This window comes from Rattus norvegicus, chromosome 1 (genome assembly GCF_021556685.1).
Source record: "Rattus norvegicus strain SHRSP/BbbUtx chromosome 1, alternate assembly SHRSP_T2T, whole genome shotgun sequence".
Lineage (NCBI taxonomy): Eukaryota > Metazoa > Chordata > Mammalia > Rodentia > Muridae > Rattus > Rattus norvegicus.
In genome coordinates this window covers 74,499,425-74,507,879 of record NC_141534.1, presented here as the reverse complement: position 1 = coordinate 74,507,879, position 8,455 = coordinate 74,499,425, and positions in this window count along the sequence as shown.

Sequence of the window (8,455 nt, the reverse complement as noted above, 5' to 3'; positions counted from 1 at the left end):
ACATCACATGTTTGTGGAAATTAAGGTCCCTGGAAAGAATCCACTTTAAGGGAATTTGGTCCCACTTCTACCAAAAAAATTCTGTTTATGTGAACACTTTAAATAATTTTAATGGATTTGGTTAATTAATCTACTGTTTGACAGGTATTAAGTGTTAAGAAAGAACTCACAAATTCTGATGTCATGGTTATAAACTGGCCATTGCGTCACATATCCTCAGGGAAGGATAAGCATGTTTAAAGCATTCAATATCCACTGAGAATTAAGTATGGGCAATCCTACAGCAGTGATAGGTACAGAATATCTAAACAAATCTGTGCTATGTAAGCACATTTATGTCTTCAGAATAAAAAATGACAAACAAATCCAAAAGTGTCTTGAATCCTGCTGTACCTAAAAATATACAAAGTCCATCATAGAACCACAATTTAATTATATATTAAATGTTGCTTTTTTAAAAATGTTTTCTTGAATATTTGATGTATTTCTTTTTCAAATATTATCCCCTTCCCCCCTGCTGCCATGCTTCCTCTCCCTGCTTCCTCTCCCTGCTTCTATGGGGATGCTACCACTCCTACCCACCCACTCAAACCTTCACATCATAGCATTATCCCAAATGGGGAAATGAGCAGTCAGAAGACCAAGGACTTTTTCCCTCTTGATGCTGAAAAATGGCATCCTCTGCCACATATGTGGCTGTAGTCATGGGTTCCTCCATGTGTACTCATTGGTTGGTGGTGTAGTTCCTGGGAGCTCTGGTGGGGTTTGGTTGGTTGATATTTTTGTTTCATGATGCAAAACCCTTCAGCTCCTTCAGTTTTTTCTCTATCTCCTACTTTGGAGGTCCCCTGTTTAGTCCAGTGATTAACTGTAAACATCCTCAATCTGTATCAGTAGGGCTCTGGCAAAGGTTCTCAGGAGACACCAATATCTAGCTCCTATCAGTAAGTAATTCTTGGTATCAGAAATAGAGACTGGGTTTGGTGGCTGCATGTGGTAGGATCCCCAGATGGGGCAGTTTCTACACTTGATCTTAACCAAAAGGCCGAGAAGCGATGATGGGGCAGTTTCTAGATGACCTTTTCTTCAGTCCCTATTCCATTCTTTGTCTCTGTATTTCCTCCCGTGAGTATTTTTTCTCCTTTCTAAGAAGGAATGAAGCATCCCATTTTGGTCTTTATTCTTCTGGTGATTTCATATGATCTGTGATTTTTTTCTTATGTTTTCCAAACTTTTGAGCTAATATCCACTTATAACTGACTGCATACCATCTGTGATGTTTTGTGACTATGTTACTTCACTCAGGATGATATTTCCTAGTTCCATTAATTTGCCTATGAATGTCATGAAGTCATTGTTTTTAATAGCCAAGTAGTACTCCATTGTGGAAATGTACCATATTTTTTGTATACATTTGTCTATTGAAGGACATTTAGGTTCTTTCCAGATTCTAGTTATATAAATAAGGCTGAGATGAACACAGTTCTGCAAGTGTCATTGTTATATATTGGAGCATCTAAGGGTGTATGCACAGGAGTGGTATAGCTGGGTCCTCATATAGTACTGTGTCCAGTTTTCTTAGGAGCCACCAGACTGGTTTCCAGAGTGGTTATACCAGCTTGCAATCCAACCAACTATTGAGGACTCTTGCTCTTTCTCTACATATTCGCCAGCATCTACTGTCACTTGAGTTTTTGATCTTAGCCATTCTGACTGGTGTGTGAGGTGGTATCTCAGAGTTGATTTGATTTGCATTTCCCTGATAAATAAGGATCTTGAACATTTCTTTAAGTGCTTCTAAGACATTTGGTATGCGTCAGTTGAGAATTCTTTTTTTAACTCTGTGCCCCATGTAATAAGATTATTTAAATCTGTGGAGTCTAACCTCTTCAGTTATTGAATAGGTTCGATATTAGCTCTCTATCCGATGTAGGATTGGTAAAGAACTTTTTCCAATCTGTGAGTTGCTGTTTTATCCTATTGACAGCCTTTTCCTACAGAAGCTTTGAATTTTTATGAGGTCTCATTTGCCAACACTTGATCATACACCATGAGACATTGGTGTTGCATTCAGTAAATTTTCCCCTGTGTCTATATGTTTGAGAGTCTTCTCCATTTTCTCTTCTATCAGTGTGTCTGGTTTTAGTTGGAGGTCTTTTGATCCACCTGCACTTGACTGTTGAACAAGGTATTGAGAATGGTTCAATTTCCAATCTTCTCCACAATTTCCTCCAGTTGAACCAGCACCAAGTGTTGACAATGTTGTCTCTTTTCCATTGGATAGTTTTAGCATCTTTTTCATAAATCAAAGGACTATATGTTTGTGGGTTCACTTTTGCATCTTCAGTTCTATTCCATTCATCTACCTGCCTGTCTCTGTTCCAATACCATGCAGTTTCTATTATGACTGCTCTGTAATGCACCTTGAGGTCAGAGATGGTGATTCCCCCATTTTTAGTACTGAGAATTGTTTTTGTTATTCTGGTTTTTCTTTTCAAAAGGAATCTGCAAATTGCTCTTTCTAGTTCTGTGAAGAATTGAGTTGGAATTTTGATGGGGATTGCATTAAATCTGTAGATTGCTTTTGGCAAGATGACCATTTTCAAAATATAGTCCTGTCAATCATTGAATGTTGGAGATCTTTCCACCTTGTGAGCTTTACTTTGATTTCTTTCTTCAGAGATTTGAAGTTCTTGACATACAGATCTTTCACTTTCCTGTTTAGAGTCAGACCAATGTATTTTATATTACTTGTGGTTATTGTGGAGGTTGTCATTTCCTTAATTTCTTTCTCAGCTGTTTATCATTTGAGTAGAGGAAGGCTACTGATTTGTTTGAGTTAATTTTATATTCTTCTACTCTGCTGAAGTTGTTTATCAGCTGTAGAAACTCTCTAGTGGAATTTTTGGTGTCACTTATGTACACTATCATATTATTTGCAAATAGCGATATTTTGGCTTTTTCCTTTCCAATTTGTATCCCTTTGACCTCTTTTTGTGTCTAATTGCTCTGGCTAAGACTTCTAGTACTATATTGACTAGGTAGGGAAAGAGTGGGCAGCATTATCTAGTCCCTAATTTTTGTGGGATTGCTTCAAGTTCCTCTCCATTTAGTTGTATGTTGGCTACTAATGTGCTGTATATTGCTTTTTACTATGTTTAGGTATAGGTCTTGAATTCCTGATCTTTCCAAGACTTTTATCATGAAACTTTTGAATTTTGTCAAATGATTTCTCAACATCTAATGAAATGATCATGTGGTTGTTTTCTTTGAGTTTGTTTATATAGTGGATTATTTTTGGTTGATACATATTTCCATATATTGAAACATCCTTGCATCACTGTGTTGAACATTGTGAAGGATCATACTGACTTTTTCTTGAATTTGGTTTATGAGAATTTTATTGAGTATTTTTGCACCAATGTTCATGAGGTAAATTGGTCTGAAGTTCTCTTTCTACATAAGGTCTTTGTGTTTTTTACTTATAAACATATTTGTAGCTTCAAAGAAAGAGTTGGGTAGTGTTCCTTCTGTTTTATTTTATGGAATAGTTTTAAGGTATTATGTCTTCTTTGAAGGTCTGTTAGAATCCTGCACTAAACCCATCTGGTGTTAATTTTGTTGTTGTTGTTGTTGTTGTTGTTGTTTGGGGACGTTTTAATGGTTGCTTCTATTTCTTTAGGAGATATGTGACTGTTTATTTGGTTTATCTAACCGTGATTTCACTTGGGTGCCTGGTACCTGTCTAGAAAATAGGCCTTTTCCTTCATATTTTCCAGTTTTGCTGTGTATAGGCTTTTGTAGTAAAATCTGGAGATCTCTTGAACTTCCTCAGTTTTTAACTTATGTCTCCCTTTTAATTTCTGATTTTGTTGTTTTCGATACTCTCTCTGTGCCCTCCAATTAGTCTGGCTAAGAGTTTATCTATCTTGTTGATTTTTGCAAAGAACCAGCTCTTGATTTGTTAGTTCTTTGGATAGTTCTTCTTCTTCTTTATCTTCTCTTCCTCCTCCTCCTCTTCTCCTTTCTCCTTCTCCTTCTCCTTCTCCTTCCTTCTCCTTCTCCTTCTCCTTCTCCTTCCCCTTCTTCTTCTCCTCCTTCTTCTTCTTCTCCTTCTCCTTCTCCTTCCCCCTCTCCTTCTCCTTCTCCTTCCTTCTCCTTCTTCTTCTTCTTCTTCTTCTTCTTCTTCTTCTTCTTCTTCTTCTTCTTCTTCTTCTTCTTCTTCTTCATCTTCTCTTCCTTCTCCTCCTCTTCTCCTTTCTCCTTCTCCTTCTCCTTCTCCTTCTCTTTCTCCTTCTCTTTCTCCTTCTTCTTCTTCTTCTTCTTCTTCTTCTTCTTCTTCTTCTTCTTCTTCTTCTTCTTCTCCTTCTCCTTCTCCTTCTCCTTCTCCTTCTCCTTCTCCTTCTCCTCCTCCTCCTCCTCCTCCTCCTCCTCCTCCTCCTCCTCCTCCTCCTCCTCCTCCTCCTCCTCCTCTTCTTCTTCTTCTTCTTCTTCTTCTTCTTCTTCTTCTTCTTCTTCTTCTTCTTCTTCTTCTTCTTCTTCTTCTTCTTCTCTGTGTTTATTGTATCCTTCTGTCTACTCCTCTTGTGCAAATATCCTTCTTTTTGTTCTAGACCTTTCAGGTATGCTATCAAGCTATTAGTGTATACTCTTTCCAATTTCTTCTTTGGAGGCACTCAGAGCTATCAAAATTCCTCTTAGTTTTCCTTATGTACTATAATTTGGGTATATTGGGCCTTCGTTTTCATTAAATTCTAAAAAGTTTTTAATTACTTTCTGTCTTTCTTGACCAAGTCGTCATTGACTAGAGTATAGTTCAGTTTCCATTTCTATGTGTGCTTTTTGATGTTTTTGTTGTTACTGAAGACCAGCCTTAGTCTATGGTGATCTGATAGAATGTATAGGATTATGCAATGTCTTTGTATTTATTGAGACCTGTGTTGTGACTGATTAATTATATGGTCAATTTTTGAGAACGTGCCATGAGGTGCTGAGAAAAAGTTATAGTCTTTGTTTGTGGATGAAATGTTCTAAAGATGCCTTTTATATCCATTTGGTTCACAATTTATGTTAATTTCCCTGTGTCTACATCAAGTTTCCATTTCCATTATCTGTCCATTGATGAGAGTGGTGTTCTGAAGTCTCCTACTATTACTGTGTGTGGTGTGATGTATGCTTGGGCTTTAGTAAAATTTCTTATATGTGTGCCCTTGCATTTGGAATACAGATGTTCAGAATTCAAAGTTCATCTTGCTATATTTTTTTACTTTGATGAAAATGAAGGGTCTTTCCTTATCTTTTTTGATAACTTTGGTTTAAAGTCAATTTTACTCGGTAATAAATTTGCTACTCCAGTTTGATTCTTTGGACTGTGTACTTGGAAAAATGTTCCTAAATCTTTACTCTTCTGGAGTGTCTTTCTTTGTCACTGAGATGTGTTTCCTGTATGTTGTATAATTCTGGGTCCTGTTTACATAAACAGTCTGTTATTCTATGTCTTTTTCATTGGGAAATTGAGTCCATCGATGTTGGATATTAAGGAATAGTGACTTTTTTCTCTTATTTTTGATGTTCGAGGTAGAATTATGTTTACATGTTTATCTTATGTTGGGTTTGTTGCAAGATTAGTTTCTTTTTTTTCCCCAAGGTGTAGATTCTCTACTTGTGTTGGAGTTTTCTATTTATTATCCTTTGTAGGGCTAGATTAGTGGAAAGGTATTATGCAAATTTCTTTTCATCATAGACTAACTTGTTTTCTCTATCTATGCTAATTGAGAGTTTTGCTGGATATAGTAACCTGTGTTGGCATTTATGTTCTCTTAGGGTCTCTGTAACATCTGTCTAGGATCTTCTAACTTTCATAGTTTCTTTCGAGAGGTCTGCTAAAATTCTGATACGTTTGACTTTACATATCACTTAACCCTTTTTCCTTACTGCTTATAATATTCTTTTCTTTGTGTGTGTATTTGGTGATTTGACTATTATGTGACAGGAGGGAGGAGTTTCTTTTCTCGTTCAATCTGTTTGGAGTTCTGTAGACTTCTTGTATCTTCATGGGTATCTCTTTTTTAGGTTAGGGATATTTTCTTATATATTTTTGTTGAAGATACTTACTAGTACTTTAAGTTGGGAATCATCATTCTCTACTGTACCTATGATTCGTAGGTTTGGTCTTCTCATTGCGGCCTGGATTTCTTGGATATTTTCTGTAGGAGCTTTTTGCCTTTTGCATTTCCTTCAACTATTGTGTCAATGTTTTCAATGGAATCTTCTGCTCCTCATATTCTCTCTTCTATCTCTAGTATTCTATTGGTAGTGCGTGCATCTGTACCTCCTGATCCTTTTCCTAGGATTTTTATCTCTGGGTTCGTCTACTCTGTGATTTCTTTATTGTTTCTATTTTCATTTCAAAATCCTGGAATATTTGTTCAATTCTTTCACCTATTTGGTTGTGTTTTTCTGTAATTCTTTAACGAATTTTTATGTTTCCTCTTTAATGGCTTCTACGTGTTTAGCTCTTTTCTGCTATATTTCTTTAAGGGAGTTATTTATGTCATTCTTAAAGCCCTCTATGATCATCATGAGATGTAATTTTAAATACAAATCTCACTTTCGTGGTGTTTGGGGATATCCAGTATTTGTTCTCATAGGAGAACTGGGTTCTGATGATGCCAAATAGTCTCAGTTTCTGTTGCTTAGGTTCTGGTGCCTGCCTTTTGCCATCTGGTTATTTTTGATGCTAGTTGGTCTTGCTTGTTTCTCTTGTGGGCCTGTCAGCCTTGGATTGAGAGCACTCTTGGAAGTCTAGCTGTCTGTTGGCAGGCTTTTTGTCAAAGCACTTTGAAAGAGTCCTGGCTATGGGAGCAGATGGGTACCAAAAAGTCCCTGTGCCAGGATTCCCTGAGGCTTGACAGCCCTGTATACTCATGAAGTGTCTGTCTTTGGACAGTCAATGGGGAGATAGTGCAGTCTCACCAGTGGCTGAGGGTTTAGTAGGAAGAGTGCTCCTGGCAGATTTTGTGTCTGAGGGTTTTGGGAAAGTCCCAGCTCTGGGCTGAGATGGAGATCAAAGGGACCCCATAATCCTTGTTGTTTACCAGGAATCTGCATTAAGAATGTCAGGTAGATAACTAATTTAAAAAAGGTTTTCCTTAGTGGAATCAGCTGTTATGTAGGTGGAGCCTTTCTATGACAGGAGTTCCTATCCTGCAGTTTCATTTTCTCCCTTTGTTATAAAATAAAATTTAATTGAAATATGTCAAAGACTGTTTTGTTTCTAATGTTGAGTGTTTGGTAATTGTCTCTAGTCTACACAACTCACAATATTTTGGAAATTTATAGAGACATCATTCTTGATAACTCCAATGTACTCTTCATCTTGTGCCCATTTATTGTAAATTTCATATTTTAAATATCCTTTCTGGTATGATTTTCATTTTCCTCTTTGTTTTATCTTCATCACAGTTTTTCTAACTCCTTTGCCTAGTTTTCAACTTTGGATCTGAACTCAAAATATTTTTTTTTGAGACTTCTCACTGGGATGTTTATTTGATTCATCTCCCTTTACATAATTTAGTTTGAATTTCTTTCCTTATTTTCTACCCTTATTGAATTCTTTCGTCACTAAGAAACTCATTTATTTTTGTATGCAAGTTTTCATGAGTGATTTGTATTTTTCCCAAAGTAATTTGTAGTTTCTTCGAACTTTTGGAATATTCTTATAATCATTCTTTGATTTCTGTTTAGTATATTTTTGAAAATACTCTCATATGAGTCTATGACTATACCATTTGAATATAATGTTACTTTGATGTCTCCATGTTTTTCTTTGTCTATTTCTATATGTGGGAATAGAACACTGATTAGGTTGTTTTTAATCTTCCAGTATACTTCCAGTAAATATTTTTGTAATAGTCAAGTGAGACAAGGTTAGAACATATGTGAGATTTCTCCTCTACTTTTTGAATGCATATCTATCGCAGAAGCTACATTTTTAGCTCATATGTTCTTTTCCATGATAATGAATTTCCTTACCATTACAATGAAGAATATTAGCTACAAAAGTCATAACTGTACAACATGAGATATCTCTTCAAATCAAATCATGATTGAAGATTTTTTTTAAACTTATATAGTTAAAATAATCAGTGATGGTTTCAGTTGGGCAGCTTGAATTTGAAATTTGAAACCCATGCTCATCAGAATTCATATTTATAATGTATGAAGGAACCAAAATGGGATGTTTTATTTACACATTTTTCAAAGACAATTTATCATTTCAGCCAGTTTCCCTCCACAGAGTGAAGGAATATTAACATACCCTTCTTTGTTTGAGTGAACTATGCAAGAATTAAAGGGGTGAAAGCAAGATTCTTAATTGGCTAATTTATTTTACAAGGTGTGATTCATGTCAGAAGAGAATTCTCAGCTGTCAAGAAAAATTTCTAGTCATGAA